General features: G+C 44.5%; 1 protein-coding gene across 1 annotated transcript in view; it reads left to right on the top strand.

The window, feature by feature from the left end:
* Positions 1-19,061, top strand: part of LOC129336188 (solute carrier family 23 member 1-like) — a 94,512-nt gene that overhangs the window by 13,266 nt on the left and 62,185 nt on the right. Inside the window, exon 2 of the mRNA XM_054989237.1 lies at positions 13,723-13,843. The gene's annotated coding sequence lies outside the window, so the exon portion shown is untranslated. The remainder of the gene's footprint in view (positions 1-13,722; positions 13,844-19,061) is intronic.

Below are 19,061 nucleotides of genomic sequence, written 5' to 3'. Positions count from 1 at the left end.
AAAATTCTAGTGCTGATTTTTATTGAAAAAAAACAGCCAAGAGGAGGAAATGACTGCTGCAGGGACAGGGTTAGGGAAAATGGCTGCCATGTGGGTGGGAAAATCCAGATTCTCCTACCCACATAGTAGCCACCCAGGCTTTATTGCATTCTTTCTCAAAACTTCAGAGCAAACCAGGTTTGAGAAAGACTGAAGAAAATCTGGAGAACTGCCAAGAGGTGCATGACTGTTCCATGATGTTGTGTGAGGAAACAGAAAAACTCCTTCCTCAAACTACTGGACCTGGATGGAGTGTGTGCACTCCCGGTGCTACTGTGATGACACACTTCCGACAACTTCCAAAGCCACTTCTTTTTTTCTCCTTTTTAAGTATCTTCTGGCGTTAAAATTGTTGGACAGCATGTTTCAATTAAGCTGTATGTTGTGCAGCCAAGGCTGAGCACTGTCACATGTTTGGAGGGCTCCAGCCCAGCTAACACTGGGTGACACGGGCTGGTGGTGTTCTGAGGATGAAAATGCTGATTGGATCATTGCATGCATTTTTTTCTTACAAAATGTTCTTTATAACAATTAAGAGAACAAAGGCTTGTTATTCTGGAATTAAGACTCAAAAGTTCATGCCATCTAAGGCTTTTTCCTTCCTGTATCCCTTTTAGAGGGGTAAAACCAGCTTGAAGGTGGTGATTTTTCTGGGGTGGGAATTGTGGAAATCAATAGAACAAAAGAACATCCTTTAAAGTGACATCAAAGTTCCACCTGCCTGTGCCACCCTAAGCTCTGTTTTCAGCCCATTGATTCAGTTTACTTTGAAGGCTGCAATTCTGCCTGGAATGGCACTGAGAGTCTCGTTTAATGTGTTTCAATATTTTGTCCTGTGAAGATGACCTTGACTGTACAGACAAAGTTTTGGCATGCAAGCTGGGGAGAGAGTTTGTACAGAACCCTTCCAACCAGTTTATGTAATTAATTGGATGAGAAGCAATTAAAACATGGCTAAGTCAGGAAAGTGGATGAGCTGGCTGAACAGCACATGTAGATCAGTCATATCATTTTAAAATACCTGTGGTTATTTAATGCATTGCTTGTTTATTGGATAGCTTGCTCACAGCAAGAAGAAAACAAAATATTCTTACCTCATCAAGCAAAACTGACCTCTTTGTAGTCCAGGTCAGAATCAATCAAATGAAGAGCTCATTCTCTCCCAACATTCCATCTCTTTCAAGCTACCCAGGAGTATTTTTATTTGGAAAATGCATATGCTGGCTCTTCAGAGATGAGCTGGAAGCACCTCACAAAGTAAACACAATAAAACGACAGCAAAAGAACAACCAATCATACAGCAAAGGGTGCAAAAACAACATAAAACAATACTCAGAAGCCTAATTAAACACACTAGAAGCAGACTAGTTTTATAAATGGAAAATCTTAATTAAAATCCTAGGTAAAGTTATTCCATCCCCAACCCAGAAATAGGGCATTATACATCCTTTCTGAAAGTTTATGTGGCTCATAGTGCCTTGACTTCTTTGGTCTTATTCTGGATGGGCCTTTAGCTAGTAAGAGAAGGTTCTTTTCCTGGTCCCTGAATCACTTCTCCCCTCTTCCATATCTTTGCATTCCAGCAACTGGTCTTATTAGGGGCTGGCAGGGCTCATTTCGAGGGGAAACGCGCAGGAACGCAGTTCCGGTAGTTCCCCAAAGAGGTCACATGACAGGTGGTCCCACCCACCTGACTCTTGGCCATTTTGGGCCCGTTTCAGCCTGGATTGGGGCCAAAACAGCCCGGATCAGGCCTCTGACGGGTGGTGGATCACTCTCCCACTCAGCAGCAGCCCGATCCTGACCATTTTGGGCCCCTTTTTGGCCATTTTCATCCCCTTTTTGCCATTTTGGGCCCAATTTCAGCCCTGAATGGCCAGGATTGGGTCCAAAACAGCCAGAATAGGTGATGTCAGGGGATGTGGCATATGCAAATCAATTATGCTAATGACACATTTCCGGTGATGTCAAGGGGTATGGCATATGCTAATGAGTTATGCTAATGAGTTCCTCCAGCTCTTTTTCTATGAAATGACCCCTGGGGGCTGGTACTACACTGCAGCAGCCGTCTCAGACATTGTACAGGTGCTATTCTACTCATGAGCATTTGGCCCATGTCTTTAATGCCACCCTTTGTCGTGTTTTCTGAAAAGCTAATATTTCCCTTTCACTCAAACTTTATAGACTAGTACTTCTACCTAAGGCTCATAAGAGGTAGGTAGGTGTAAATAAAGTAGGATTGTCTGCAGGTCCTGCCCCAATTATCATGCAGCTTGCTTGGATCAAAGCAGGGGAAGCCTTAGCTCTGTAAGTTCTATGCTGTATTGCCCTTGTTCTCTCCTTGTGGGATAGGAAGGGTTGCCAATAGACATGGGCATGAACTAAAAAAAATTAATGAACCAGCGGTTCGCGGTTCAGTGCCGACGACAATCCCGAGATCGCGAACCGCAACTAACATTTTCTGTTGCCGAACCGGTTCGCGGTTTGCAGTTTGTTGGGCACGGAACGGCCCCTGTGGCACTTAGAGAGCCCATATTCCCGGGGAGTGTTTTGCAAGCTCTCCTACAGCTATCACCCAAGTTTGGACAAGATTGCAAAAGGGATCTTGGAGTTATACCCTCTCCAATCCAAGGCCCCCAGGAAATGCCCACAAAAATCCAAGTTCAATTATACTCTCACTTTCTCTCCCCAAAGGCTAGCAAGTGGCAAGCAAGAGCTCTGTCCCACTCCACTACTCGCTGAAAGTGAAACCCAGCCTGGGAGCCCACGGCTATTTATAAGCACAGGTCCCATTGAGCAATGCACGAGGTCTGTGTTTGGCCGTCAGAGTTGCCTATCAGGGTTTGCAGGGATGAGATTGGAGTGCCCGTGGCTACAGAACACCCCCTTCCCCCTCCCTCCCCTGGGTGTCTTCTCCCAACTTGTAACCACTTTGCAGCTCCGTGGTTGGAAGGAAGACCTGCCGATCAAGGTAAGCTGGGCTTCCATTCGGGTTTCCAGGGTGACAGAAGGAGCACAGACAGAGTTCAGGCATTCCCCCGGCTCCATTGCCAGGGGAATTGATTGCTGGTGCCTGACTGTCTGGCTTCCCGAACCACAGCCGAACGCACTGAACCAGGCATCTCTCAAACGATGGTTCGTTTGCCGTGGACAATCACGAACCGCCAGATCGCGATTGCGCGATCGCCAATTTCGTGAGTTTTTGAAGTTCGTAATGCGGTTCGTGCCCATCTCTAGTTGCCAACACTGGGCTGGGAAATTCCTGGAGTGTGGGGAAAAGAAGGAGCTCAATGGGGTATAATGTCATCAGCTGTTTTCTCCAGAGGGACAGATCTCTGTAATCTGGTGGTTAGTTGTAATATCAGAAGCTCTCCAGGTCCCACCTGGAGGATGGCGACTCTGGAATGTAGGATAGTCTACGTTGTGAAGGTTGTAGATGGGGGAAGAGTGGATAGGTCACATTGCTTGTAAGACACAGTTGGGGCCAACTAGATGCAAAAATTATTATTATTTATCCCTAGAAGAATATAACACATAAAGATCTGAATTTAAACATCACTATCTACCTTGGGTAGGGTTCCCAGGTGCTCACCAGTGGTGGGCAGACTCCCAGAGGCTTGCTGATCACTGGCAATCAGCAGGAGTTGTAAACCACCCCTCAACTGCCTGCCACCAGGAGGTATCCTGGTAGGGTTGCCTGGTTCCTCTTCCCTCCCGCTGGGAGGGTAGGCTTCCTGGCATTTACCTTGCATTGGGCACGAGGTTTCTTGTTGCGTGCCCCAGAAGTGATGTTGCTGTGAACCCAGGGAGTGTTCTCTGAGTGCCTGCCTCTCGGGGGGCTTGCTACCTCCTGCCAATCGCTGGGCGATTGCCAGACGAAGGGGCAAATCCCCGGGAGTTTGCCCACCACCAGCAGGCACCTGGGAACCCTAAACCATGGGCAAATGTGTAGCACATGCTGGGCACTTCCTGAAGTGATGTCATCATGCTGGCCATGGGAGTGTTCCCATGCTTCGGCAGGGCCAATTCTGGCCCCAAACAGGCCAATTCTTAAAAATCAGCCCCATGCAAAGAGCCAGTTACTTCTGGAAGTGATGTCATCATGTGCCAGCCAAGAGCACATGCACTAAGAAAATGAAGACTGGTAAGTTCTGCCCCCCACACCAGTTGCCAGGCAGACCTAGCAATCCTAGTCATGAAGGAATAAGTTACACATGATATAGGACAGGAGTTCTCCATCTTTTGGAGCCTGTGGGCACCTTCGGAATTTTGAGAGGGTGTAGTGAGCACCACTCCAAAATGGTTGCCACAGGAGATGGAGCCAAACCCAAAATGGCTGCCACTGGAAAGAGATCCAAACACAATACCTCCCTCTTTAATTTGCAGAGGAATCACATGGTAACCACTCTGAACACATGAATCTGCCTTGCTTAGAGTCTGACCATTGGGCTGTCAAGGTTAGTATTATCTGTACTTCTACACCTGAACACTTAACTCCCCTCATGCTATACTCCAACTCTCTTGAGCAAAGCTCTCACTCTGGTTTGCAAAAGAAGCTTGTGGCAACAGTTAGGCCCAGAGTTGCCAAGTTGCCCCGGTAACGACCTGGGGGTGGGGGAGATGGCAGGCAGTAGCATAGGGTTGCCAATCTCCAGGTGTTGGCTGGAGAGCTCCAGGGATTATAATTGATCTTCAGGCCACAGAAATCAGTTCCCCTGGAGAAAACAGCTGCTTTGAAGAGTGGACTCTATAGCATTATACCCTGCTGATGTCCCTCCCCTCCCCAGACCCTGCTCTCTCCAAGCTTTAACCCCCAAACTACAGGAATTTCCCAACCTGGGGCTGGCAACCCTATTGGCAACCCTAGTCAGGTTGAAGAAGAGATGAAGTCACACAATGGCCGTTTCTACACAACTTGCCGACCTCCGGAGCGTTGTGCAAAACATGTGGAAGATAGTGTCTTCTCATATGAAATCATGCCAGGAAGACGCTATCATCTGGGAGTTTTGCGTGACATTGCGTCTTCCTGGTGCGATTTCACACGAGAAGACACTATCTTCCACATGTTTTGCACAATGCTCCAGAGGCCGGTAAGTCATGTGGAAACGGCCAATGTTTAAGGAAAGCCTGTGTGCTTATCAGTCCTCTTGATACTGCAGTGACTGTGACTGCTATTGCAGGCAGTCATGAAAATCTTTTTCACTTGAATTAGGACAGCCAATAACAAGCCCAGCCTTACAATAGCCCCACTTACTTTCTGAAAAGTCTGGCAGGTGCCAAAGGAAGTAATTGCAGCCACCACATTGGAGTACCCTGATACAGGGATTCAAGCCATACAATCATTCTCAGAGAGAAGTAATCGGGGGTGGGATGTGATATAGACTGTCGAGATAGCCAGTTTGGTGTAGTGGTTAAGAGTGCAGGACTCTAATCTGGAGAGCCAGGTTTGATTCCCCACTCCTCCACTTGAAGCCAGCTGGGTGACCTTGGGCTAGTCACAGCTCTCTGGAGCTCTCTCAGCCCCACCCACCTCACAGGGTGATTGTTGTTGTGGGGATAATAATGGCATACTTTGTAAACCGCTCTGAGTGGGCATTAAGTTGTCCTGAAGGGTGGTATATAAATCGAATGTTGTTGTTGTTGTTGTTATAGATTAGGGACACGTTGCTGGGGAAAGAAATAATCTGCCTCCCTTCACCACTGACTAAAAATGAAGTCCTTTTATAGACACAGTAGACTATTAATAAAGACACAGACTTCATAATTTTAACTAAAGTAAATTAAGCTGTTTGCTGAAATAAAGAGTAAAAGACTGCAAGAAGAAGAGTAAAAGACACAGGAAGAATGAAGAAAGGAATAAAAGTATGTGGTTACATGGAAATACAACTGAAACAGAATTACGTTTTAGACATTGTTTCTGGGCACACCTTCCTGCCCATTCCATTTTAAACTTAATTTACTAAATTATTCTAGGTTTATAAAGCATACATATCCATAATTATCAATTTTTGTGATGTTAACAGCTCCCCCAAAACTTTTTAAGGTAATTATTTGTCTTCTGAGGCATTCTTGAGTCACTGGGCAGAACCTCAGCGTAAACAGCAAGCTCCTCTGTCTGTTCACCCTATACACTTCCCCCATTTCTTTTCTCACATTTATATCCCACACTTCATCTAATGAGTTTCGGGCAAGCTGCATGTTCCCTCCTTTGTTGTATTCTTATAACATCTCTGTGAGATAGAGAAAGTGAGAAAATTGCTCATCCAATGTCATCTGGTGTGTTTCCTGGTGTGTTTCCTGTTTGAATCTGTGTCTTCTCAGGGCCAAGCTACACATGACAAATGACACTTGAACGGCAAGTGGATTGAGTGGAGGGCAAGTGAACAGGGAGAAATACACTTGCTGTTCAAGTGTCATTCGTCATGTGTAGCTTGGCCCTCAGTCCTCCAAGAGGCTAACAGTTCCAATGCATAACATATCTATTATCAGCTTCTCCAATTATAAAAGGCTGGTTGCAGGAGCTGTCCTTTATAGCCCCAGAATGGACAAGAAAGTACAGGTGGATCTGGCTGTGAGTTGCTGGTTGTTGTTTGGCTTCAGCAACCCAAATGAAAACTGAATATTGTACACTGTGCATAAATGGGTCCTTCAGACACCAACGCTGTTCCATCACCTAATATGGTTTGTACAACCAGCATTCCGGCTCTTACCACTGGTACCAACCTGAGGGTGGGGTGGGGTGGAATATTAGAGAAACAATGAAAGCGGATATAATATGTGCACAATAATATGTAAGTCTCATTGAATAAAATCAGACTTTGGAGCAAGTACCCATAGGATTATTTGAAAAAGCATACAACTGAAACTTGCAGGGAGGGGGAGGGGAGGGGAATTCACTTTGACTCTGGTGAGCAAAGCAGAGCAAAGGGGGTAATCTGGAGAGGGTTGGCAATTCAGCCAGAGCACTCCTCTTGGTATTGCCAAACTGAAAACATCCATTAGAAAGCTGCTGTCATGCTCTCATGCTCCCCCTCCTTCATTCTCCTCCTCTGCTCTTCAGTGTGCAGACATCATGTTTATGTCCTTGTTCTCACACCTGAGAGAAAACACAGACACGCAGCAGTCCTAGTCCTTTTCTCATTTCTTCCTCTCAGTAAAGGGGCTGCTAAATTTAAAGCTGTATGCTAGCAGCACCTTGTTTGTTTCTCAAGGTAACAAGTAGCTTTGAGAATTTTTGTCCCCCTATCTTGTCAGCACTATACCCCACATATACACTTTCCCCCTGGCCTTTCACAGGATTTTAGCCTCAGTATAGAAAAAGCAGTGGTATGCTGTTATGTGCTAAATGGGTATGGAGCACCCGTAAGAAAGTGGCAGAACTGGTACCTTCCATCATCTGCTTCAAGCTGCCTAGCCAGTATTGGTAAGCAATTTACTTTTGTCCCTGGAAAGAACATAGTTAAAATATAAACAAACAAACAAATAAGAGTACCTGACAGAAAGGGGCAGTTTTGAACAGGGAAATGGCTCACAGATAGAGTGGGAAAAGTTGTTTTTAAGTCCTTTCCTAGCACTGATGAATGTGATGCTTTTTGAAGTTATGTTATATGTTCAAGAATTTGATAACCTGGATCATGCCCTGAGTTTTGATAATCATGCCCTAAGTTTTCCCAAAGCAGGCCCCAGTTCACTGTGGAGAGGCAGTTCAAAATACAGGGATATGTAACTTGAGGCTTTGTAATCACAGGAAAGGTTAGGAAGAGCTGACCAGGCCCAGCCTATGAAGCTCACCAGTCCAGACTAGTTTATCGTCACCATTTGTTTATCTTCTAATGAAAAGTCTCATAGTGGGAAGGGATCAGCCATGGTTCAGTGGCAGCACTTGGTTTCCATGCATAAGATCCCCAGCATCTCCATTTAAAATAATCAGGTAGCAGGAGTTATGAAAGACCTTAACCTGAAACCCAGGAGAGCAGCTGCCAGTCAACTGACTTTGATAGACTGATGTCTTGACTTAGAATAATGTAACACTACAAGGCAATACAGTGTCCAATGACAAAAACAACAACAACTCTACTATGTATAAAACAATTAGAATAACACTTTACTAGGGCAGTTTCCACACTACTCACCTTCATCCAGAACACTGCGGAACGTCACAAAAAACCCGCGAAAGATAGCGTCTTCTCGTGCGAGTTTTGCGTGATGTCACATGAGAAGACGCTATCGTCCACGTTTTTTTCGCAATGTTCCGCAGCATTCCGGATGAAGGCGAGTAGTGTGGAAACAGCTCATATTTCAATAAAATATTTTGACTAACTAATAAAGCAATAAATACAATTTACAGAACCTAATTTATATATTAGCATTTAGCTCTAATCACTCCACCGTGTAATGTGTTAATAAAAAAATGTCTAGAAATTTAAAGAAACACTGCTCAGCAAAAAAATGTCTTTTAAGGACTGTAAAACAAGACATGCTATCAAACAAGGTTTATAGTTTGTATATAACAAAATAACTTCACAAGGTCAAAGCTTCTTGTTGGCTGTGAAGGAAATACCAAGAAAAAAGCTTGCAGCTTGTATGTGCTAATAAGTCTTGACTCTTGACTAATGGGATTCCCAGGTAGATTCAGTCCTGTTTGATATCCTTCATCAGAGTATACATATATAAGCAAATAGCAAAAAATACATAATACTCAGAATAAGGCAGGTTCATGTATTCATTAGCTTTCATTCTCATTCTTTTTTAAAAAGCAGATAGTTTACTTGGAGTCCTTATTTCGTGCTGTCCCCAAACATTCCTACATTGCATCTAGAGATATTAATGTGAACATAATATGCTATGCAAAGTATATTCAATGGCTTTGTGATTTATCCTAAATAAATTCTCATGATTAAGATAGTAGACGTGGCATGATGTTAATGCTGTGTAGATGGTTCAAAACTCATATTTAAAATTAAAAGTGGGAGGAGGAGTAATATAACAATTATTTTTCTTGAAGCAGCTAGATTACCTTCATTTCCTCCATCTCTACAATGCAATGTTTTTTGTTCAGGAAAATGTTTCCCCAAGTTTTAATGCCTGGGTAAAAATAATGTGGGAGGATTTAAATACACATCAACTCACGAGGCAAGCAGTGTTTGGCTGGGAATCTGGGAACAGCCTGAGCATACCTGTGGCTGGGCTGTGAATAGGCATGGTGAATAGGCATGGTGTGGCTGGGCTGTGAATAGGCTCTGCTCATAGGAGTGCCTTTAAGGAGCATACGTGAACAAAAATTGGAGAACTGCTGTTCTTATTAATAACAAGGAGGGTCATCGTTTATTTTTCCACTGTGGAATCTTGGATGTCACTCTCTCTCTTTCAGTCTCAGTAAAATGGGGATTGTAGTGCTAAACAGTGTCTGATACAGTGTAGGTGGACTGAGCTGTACATCAGTTATATATTGTGTCTAGAATGCTTAGGGTTAACATATTGAAAGTCAAGATCATGTCTGGGATCTGTGGAGATCTGGGTTCATATTCCTTTTCAGCTATATGAACCCAGATCCCACATATACGTGTCTATTTTTGTGTTAGTGGTCTTGTAATATAACAGAAAATAAAATGTTCCCTGTTTCGGAAGTCAAATTATGTAAAAGGAATGTGTGTGACAACAGGGCAGAGGAAGCATCCAGGTTTTACATCAGGACAGGCTTGCATAGCTGATACCATCTTTGCGCTCTTTGAATTCCTTGGCTCACAATCTCCTGTTATCTGAAAGACAAGTTTCAAGTGTCTGAGCTGCCTGATGGACACAAGGCCTCAATAGCACATAGGGCTGCCAACTCAGAGTTTGGAAATTCCTGAAAATTTAAGAGTGGAGCCTGACGAGGACAGGGTTTAGAGAAGGAATCACTTCAGTGGGGTATAATGTCATAGAGTCTACCCTTCAAAGCAGCCATTTTCAGGAGGGTAGAGGGAGAGAACAACAACATTCGATTTATATACCACCCTTCAGGACAACAACACCCACTCAGAGCAGTTTACAAAGTGTGTTATTATTATCCTCACGACAATCACCTTGTGAGGTGGATGGGGCTGAGAGAACTCCGGAGAGCTGTGACTTAACCCAAGGTCACCCAGCTGGCTTCAAGTGGAAGAGTGGGGAATCAAATCTGGTTCTCCAGATTACAGTCCTGCCGCTCTTAACTACTACACCAAACTATGCAAGTATGTGTGTAGCTGGGGTTATTGAGTGGAGGAGATAGTGGTCATTGATGCAGGAGGCAGTTAGTAAGAACAAGGTATTTACACCTGATGAAGTTCCTGGGTTAACTGCGTATTGCCAAGGGATAATGGTTCTTTGTGATATAGAGAACAATGAACACTTCTTGAAATGAAAGAGATTTATTTAAGTAATCTAGAGACGTTTACAGAAAATATATCATATTTGCAGAAGAGTCAATGCAGGTGAATAATACATGCTTCAGCTGCTTGGAATCCCTGAAGAATGGCAGTGGATGGGCCTCCTTCTGGCAAAATGCACAGCACTGTGCTGCAGCAGCAGTCTAGACTGCAATAAAGAGTCCCTATTGGGGTAGTCCCATGGGACTTACATAGGGATCCCGTTCCCTAGTGGGGGCGGGGGATTCCCTGCTTCCACCCTCCACTTACCTGGCCAGTGGGGGGGGGGGGGGAAGGTATGAGAATGGGCTTCCTGGGCATGCTCCTGGAGTGGCCCAACAATGTCACTTCCTAGTGTTGGAAATGCCAATGCATGAACGCAACATTTTATCACATGTTGTGGACACGCAAGGAAGCACGAAGATATTGGATAAAAATACATGAAGATTTTCAAGTTCAGGTTTGAGCTGAACCTGAAAAAAAATGCTATTAAATATTTTACTGAATAATGTTACAAAAGAACAGGGAGATCTTTTCCGGTATATGGTGACAGCCATGAGAGCACTATATGCAGGAAAATGGAAAACAGATCCATGCCCTGATATGCCTGAGTGGCTGTATGAATATGCATCAATGGCTAAATTAACTTCCTATATGCACAACAGGCCAATATCGGAATTCTGGAAAAATGGAAAGATTACTTTGATCACTTAGGTTGAAGCTAAGATAAATTAAGGTAATCATATTATAGAGACAAAATATAGAAGAGATGACTGATTAAAAATTACTGACATTAAAGTTTGGGTATAAGCAATTAAGGAGAAGGGGAGAGAACTATTATATAATCTAGTTGTGCCATTACATACTTAGAATATATTTTCTGTTGTAGCTTAAATGTAACTCAAATGTAGTGCATTTTTTATGTTTCTATGCACTTTCTACTGTCATTTCTATATTTTCTTTTTAAACAAAACCTTTACTTAAAAAAAACAACAATGTCACTTCCCAGTAGTGATGACATCACGCCACCCCAAGAGCACTCCCACACTTTGCAGTGCACCAACTGGGTCCCAAAACAGGCTGAATGGGCCCGTTTTGTGCCCAAATCAGCCCGTTGCAAAGCAGGCATGCACCCCTGTGCCTGTGCAATGACATCACTTCCATGAAGTGACATTGCGTAGGCGTGGGGGCACACATACGCTTTGTGTCTGCATGAAGAGTGCAATAAGAACAGCAAAATATAAGCCCTGGGTTCCCCACCACAACCAGGAGGGATTTTAGGTTATTTAGTTTCACCTGTGCATGTTTTCCCATAACTGGCCTGGGAGAGGAATGATGCCTCTAAGGCTAACTGATAAGCAGTGGATGTGGCAACACGTCCAATACAGAGAGTGATACTATCCTCCTCAAAATCCCTGTACCAGGTGCTTAAGTTTAACATGAAACAAGCCCACTCCCAAGTACAATAACAAAGTATTAAGAGAGAAAAAGATCTCCAAGTAGTGTTGCTTGGTCCCTCAAGTTTCCTGGCGGGAGACTGGGATGCTGGCTCTTACCCTGTGGCTGTCCAGGGGGTCTGTCTTCATGTGTGTGCTCCTGGCATGTGTAACAACGTCACTTCCGAGAGTGACATCATCATGCAGGGTCAAAGGGCGCCCTGCATGACAATGTCATGCACGCCGGGAAGGGACAGAGAGAGCAGGCAGCTCGCTCTCTCGCCGCTGCCGCGCCCCTTGTCCCTGCTGCCACGGGCTGCACAGGGGCAGTGGCAGCTGCGGTGAGAGAGCAGGCCACGGCCACTGCAGCTTGCCGCCACTGCTCCCTTGTCCTGCTGGCACGGGCTGCACAGGGGCAGCAGCAGCAGCGGTGGTGGTCGCAGCGAGGGAGCGGGTTGCAGCAGCTGTGGCGGTGAGAGCGACCTGTTCTTGCCATCACCGCCTGCTCTCTCTCTGCCACCGCTGCCTGCTCTCATGGCATGGGAGCGCACCCCTCAGTGGGGGTGCACCGCACCCCCCGGTGAGGGGGCACCCCAGGGAATGTGCCCCCCCACCACCCAGATGAGTGGGCACGGGGGGGGAAAGGGTGCTGGGTGGGGGGATGGCAATCCTATCTCCAAGACAGTAGAGAATATTCATGCCTAGCTCAGAAGACAGGTTAGGCACAAAATGGAGAAAAAGTGGTACACAACTAACTCCTTGGATTTACAAAGGTCATCCACAAGTGCCACTACAAACTGGGCAAAACATTTAATTTTTTAAAAGAAGGGCTAGTCTCTGTAAGTTGGAAACCGTTTCTTTAAGCTTGGCACTACGTTTTTCAATAGCTTTCTACTCACAAGGTATAGCCCCAGCAGACTTCTCCCCAATACATTACCTACGAATATTGCTGTTCATCTTTTACTGTCTAGTACTTGGAGAGATAACAGCAGTCCCTCCCTAGGATGGCAGTCCTGGAAAGGGACCAGGTCCAACCTGTAGTCTCTCCAATAGAAAGGCCTGTGTTTGATACCTTGGCGTATGAGTGGGGTGGGTTCTGACAATCAGAGAAAACAACACTTGACGATATACTCAGTGTTAAAGCAGCTTGATATGTTCATAGTAGTGTTGCCAAGTCCTCCAGGGTCCAAACGACAGGGTGGGGCATGCGTGGGGGTGATTTACCATGCACTCGCAGAGCATGTGCATGCTCCAGAGCCTTTGTTGTTGTGGCAGGAATTACATCATTCCCAGCATGACAACAAAAGGAAGCCTCCCCCCACCGTAGGAGTATTTTGCTTAAGCAAAATACCTCCGTGGGGGGGGGGGGTTGTCTTTGTTATCGTACCAGGAACAATGTCATGCTTGGAAGGATAATGAAGGTATGTTCCAGAGCTCCCAGGCCCACTCTCTGAACCTTTTCCCCACCAGCCAAGGAAAAGGCAGTGGAGGGCAGAGGCTGGGAGCGGGGGATTCCCTGCCCTCACTAGTAGACCAGGAACCCTAGTTCATAGCTATTTTTGCTCCCATGCATCATTTTGTTTCAGTCATGCTTAACTCAGTTCCTTCTTCCTGCTTGCATCTGATGTGTTCTAGCTTTAAGAAGCGGAGCATGACGCTTCCCTCCTGTGGCAGGATGGGGTAAATAGCACAGATATCTTCTCCAGCCCATCCCAATAGTAAATGAGCCAAAACTCTCTTTAATCCCCAGTAGTCTTTTTTAACCTCCTCCTTTCATTGACTAAGTGCCACCTACGCCCACGTATAAAGTGCCTGGTTTTGACATCTTGGCAGCTCTTCAATTTATTCTTGTGCTCCAGCCCAGAACAGTTTCAATGACGCCAAAAAGCATAAGCCTGGGGGAAAGCAGTCACCTCGTCAGCGCCTTTCTTAGAGGACCAAGACCAACTGGACAGAGAGAGCACTGATTGAAGAGCTCAGGTACTCATCCTTAACTTTTTCTCCTCCCTCCCTCCATCGGATAAAAAATTAAAAGAAGTAATCCCCAGCCCTGTTTGTTCTTGGAAAGACACCTAGATTTCTACAGGGTGAATACAACAGGTAATCTGAACAGAGAGCACTAGGTAGGAAAAGGCAGACTGACAAATCAAGTTCTTGTTGCCATAGAGGTGGCAGTCAAATTGATCAGATGAGTAAACAGAAAGGATTGATGGGGCTTGATGTGTTTCAAGCAGGGGTACCAGTGAGCAACAAGCCATCAGGAGAACTGGGGATTTGGAATTAGAAGTATAGATAAAATTGGAGGAGTCAAACCAGAGTTATAATGCAGAATGCTAAACAGTGTCTGATACAGTGTAGGTGGACTGAGCTGTACATCAGTTATATATTGTTTTTACAGCAGCAAAACAAGTGCAATGCCTTTTCATGATCTAAATGGCAGGGAATGGGGGAAGCATACTTAAGTGTCTAGAATGCTTAGGGTTAACATTACATATTGAAAGTCAAAATGATATCTGGGATCTGTGGAGATCTGGGCTCATATTCCTTTTCAGCTGTAACATTCATTTGGTGCTCTTGAGCTAAGTATTATCTCTAACCTACTTCATAGGCGTGTTAAGCAGGGGAAAGGAGTCATGGACGCCACCCCAAATTCATTGAAACATATTGTGGATCATATAATGGGTGATCTACTAAGTCATTTAAGTGCTGGAAGTTCTACCACTGACATTACATGTTGAAGAAATTACTGTCTCCCCGATATCAACATAGGGCCCGGTTGATTCTGAGTTTGATTTCTTGAAATCCAAGAGGAAAGCAGGAGATGGAATTACATATCCTAGCCATGGCCAAGCCAGATTTGCAATCAATTCTAAATCATGTATTTTTTTAAAAAAAAAACTGAAAACAAAGAAAAACTGAGGTTAACATCATATTCTTGCTCAGAGACACTGATTTTTCTTATTTCCCCCCTTGAATTCCCACCTGAGAGAAAGATCTGTTGAATTTTAACTCTGCATTTCACACATGGTCGATCTTCATACAAAGTGTTATTTCAGTGGCTCTGTTTTCACAGTGTTCTGCAGAGGTGTAAAGAACCATAACAAAAATAATTGGTATATGAAATACCTTCCCTGTGAAGAAAGGATAAAATAAAATAATGAGGATTTTTCAAGCTGAGACAAGAAATGACTAAAGAGACCCATAAATTGTGACAGCCAGAAGGAAATGCTCCAGCCCTTATTCTTCCTCTCACCTCCTTTGATTTAACTCTTACCTCCCCCTCACATACACTCAGAAGGTTGCCTTCTGTTTCTCTGATACCTTCTCAGTATGACTGAACAAAATAATATTAGGAGTTAGCTATTAGAGACGTGGATAGATTGGACTTGGCAGGTTAATACGCAGTACACACGTGGTTTTAATGCAATCCAGCAAATATCAATTTTTAAGCTTTTCAGTATCAATATTTCTGCGTATGCTATCCTGTTGCTAAAACCTAAGCAAACACAGTATTTGAGTAATAGTAATATCTTCTAGTGGATCAAATTGTATTAAAGTAAGGAGAATTTCACATGTGTCTGCCTTTGTATAATTAAGAGGGTTGTGCATTGTTCAAAAATCTGCGTATGTTTTAGTGGGGACAGCTAATCCAGTAATAGGCACATGGCTGGAGACCATGAAAAACAATGCAATGCTATATAAAAACATTCAAAACAAACATCCTTTTTAAAAACAATGGTGGTACTATGCTGAATTATATGCCACAGCCACATGGTCAAAGAATACATATAAGCAGCAAGGCAAAAAAGTATTCCAGCTAATTAAGTTCCTTTGAGACATAATGCTGTGACAGGTCTGTGCTTTCTTGGCTTAGTCACAAGTGTTAATTTTATGTTATTACAATTACTTGAAAAATATATCAGGATGGGTAGCCATGTTAGTCTGTAGCAGTAGAAAAGAGTGACAGTCCAGTAGCACCTATAAGAGTAGGAAAATTTGTGGTAGGGTATGAGCTTTTGTGAGTAACAGCTCACTTCTTCATACCCTACCACAAATGTTGTTAGTCTTATAGGTGCTACTGGACCTTGTTCTTTTCTTTTGGAAAATATATAATGCTTTCTTTCCTATTAAGTTTAGAAATTAAAAGAAACCTTCTAAAGCACTATGTACTTCCATGAGCTATGAAAGATGAATTTTACAAGGTGTGAGTTTCCTTTAGGTAGGTGAACACTGACGTTTTTACACTTATTGACAGCACAGTATATTTGTCTCTTTACACATATACAAGCAAGTCCTGTTGAAAGCAGCCGCCCCTCCCCCCCCCCCCAAAGCCAGCTAGCAAAACAGCCAACATGGACCTCTGCTGCACCTGAACTGTTTGCTGCCCTGCTTGTACCAAGAGGTCTGGGGAAGACAAAACCCAATGGTAAGAGGCGAGGCACACTGCAACACGAAGCATCATCTTGCGGAACTGTTCAGCCCAGTATTTCTAAGAGCTAAAAGTGGCCTGGAGATGGCAGGCACTTCCTGCAAGACCCGGACCAGCAACCTGCAAAGCCTCACAGTGGAGCTTGGTCTTCCATTGCTTGGTAGGCAGAGGAAAGACTCTGGGCAGCCAGTCACACACCCCACTGTCTGAGTGGAGCTTCCACCTGGGCTTTCAGCCTTCTCTGCTCCTAGAGATCTTGGTGTGACTGTGGCACACCCTGGCAATTGTTATCTCGGTCTCTACTTCTAGTTTCTGCTCATGAGCCATCTGAGCTTCTGTCCCAGCAACCACAGCTGGCTGCATGTCCCCCAGGAGACAGAAGCCCCTAGGAACCTTAGAACCTGCCAGCATTTCAGCCTCCATGGGATCAGCCATCATGGCATTCTCATCCTCCAATGAGGACTCATCAGGCTCAATCCTGACGCTAGCGATCCAGATAAAATCTCTGCTTTCTCAGCCTTGGGCTTTCTCTGTAAATCTCTCAACTGAAAACTGCCACTGCTTCTTACTTTTGTCTGTCCCTCTCTCTATCCTGATGGTATCACATTTTGAAAAAAAGGGGACAGATATCTAGATAGGATTGCCAATCTCCAAGTGAGACCTGGAGATCTCCTGAAATTACAACTCATCTCCATACTACAGAAATCAATTCCCATGGAGAAAATGACAGGTTTGGAGAGTGGACCCTATGGCATTGCACCTTGCTGAGGTCCCCACTCTTCCCAGGGTCCACCCCAAATCTCCAGGGATTTCCCAACCCAAAGTTGGAAACCCTGTAACTAGACCATGAAGTATCTTTTCCCTGGCTGCATCACAGTGTTGCCAGGTAAAACCATAGCAACTGATCCATTCATATTAATTGAGACAGTCTCATAGCAATACATTATATATAAGAATAAAGACTGAGTAGCACATTAAAGGTGAACAAATTTATGATAGTACAGAAGGTGGGGTTACAGTAAATAAGCTAATTCTCTGAGCAGTAGAGGAACCAATATTAGCAGTGGTAAACAGGTCTGTGTAATAGCCATAACAGAAACGTCAATATTATGATCTTGACCTGTTCTCTATTTTCCTGAATGTTTTGCTCAGAGAATCTCATCCTGATGTTCTGAGAGAACATTAATCAACATGATAGTTCTTTCTCTCATAGCAATGAGAAGTAGTTTTCTTTGAAGAAAGTTAAGAGGCAAATATTAGATCTAATCTTATCTATAATCAAATCATGATTAATTATGACTTTTAACTCATCACATTTAGTATTTTCAAAGGAATGTGTCCTCCCAAACTTGTAGCAACCATTCCACTAAAAAAGAGAACACTTTAGAGGCTGTAGAAGGTCTGCCCAGGTCTAGCAGAGGGTTGCCTGCTGGGGACGCTCCATATCCTCCCACAGGTCTGAGAGCCAAGCTACAAGTGACGCCTGACACTGGTTGGATACTTGTCAGCTTCCTTTAAGTTTTGATGGGAAATGTAGGCAGCTTGGTGGAATGTTGGACAAGTGACAGTTGAAAAGTCCATTGGACAGCAGTCAGAGAGCCAAGCTGCAAGACCAGGATGCCTACATTTCCCATCAAAACTTGAGGGAAGCTGACAAGTGTCCAACCTGTGTCAGGCGTCACTTGTAGCTTGGCTCTCAGACATGAGAGGGAAGGAAGGTTCCTTCACCTTGTTCTCTGCTTCTCTCCTGCCTCTGCTCCTTTCAGTCTCAGCCACAAAGTCCGGTGTGTCTTCCTTGACCTATTTCCCTTTGTCTTATGAAGAGGCTGGCTCCTCCTAGGGCCAGCCCCTTTGGAGGCTCCACCTCACTAGAACTCCCACGGGATCTGAGCAATTCCTGTTGGAGGCTGCAGCCTTCCCCTCCCGGACTCAAGGCTGCTTCCCAGCTGATCATCAAGCAGTGGGCTGTTAAAGGGCCAGTCCCTGTCAAGCAACGGAGCAGCAGGCTTTGCCTAAAAGTTATTACCTGTGTTGCTTCTTTGGTGCTTGGGCACTGAGGGTGGGACCCTGAATCCTCTCAGAGTTGGGAAGCCCAATGTGTTGTTCGGGTTCCTGATAAAGCCTAATTATTAATCAGAGTCCTGTCATTCTGAAGCCATCTTCCCAGTCATGTATGATCAAATAAAACATCTATCCAAGATGTCACAGGTAGCAAGTGAACATAGTTCAGTGAGTAGTGAATTTGCTTTTTATTCAGTAGGCCTAGGTTTAAAATCCAATGCAGGGCATTGGATTAAATCCAACGCAGGGCATTAAAATCTAATGCAGGGCATTGTGCACAGGCATGCACTGGTTTTAATATGCTCCCTGCAGACACATGTCAGCTGAAAGGAACTGATTCTTTAAGAAAAGAGAGAGTTCAAACAAGCTCAGAATGGAACCCTAAGGGGAGGGAGCATTCCTGCCTTCCCCCAAGCCTTTTTCCTGTACAAAAACAGTGCGGGGGGGGCAGGGGGTGTTGTTGTGCACAGATTCTCCACATGCAGCTGTAAAATCAGTGGAATAACTCCTCTTGCAAGCAGCTTTCATGCAAGAAAATAGCATTTGGGCAGGGCAGGAGCCTTTCTCTCCTCCCTCTGTGGTGCTGTTCTGAGCTTGTTTGAGCTCTCCTTTTTAAAAAAAAAAGAAAAAAAAGAAGCAGTTCTCCTCAGATGACATGTGGCAGCAGGGAGCACATCAGAACCAGTGCATGTCAATGCAGAAATGTAT

The sequence above is a fragment of the Eublepharis macularius genome, chromosome 9, assembly GCF_028583425.1.
Source record: "Eublepharis macularius isolate TG4126 chromosome 9, MPM_Emac_v1.0, whole genome shotgun sequence".
NCBI classification, from domain to species: Eukaryota; Metazoa; Chordata; class Lepidosauria; order Squamata; family Eublepharidae; genus Eublepharis; species Eublepharis macularius.
Note: the sequence above shows the minus strand (reverse complement) of the source record. Positions and strands in the feature narration are given on the sequence as shown.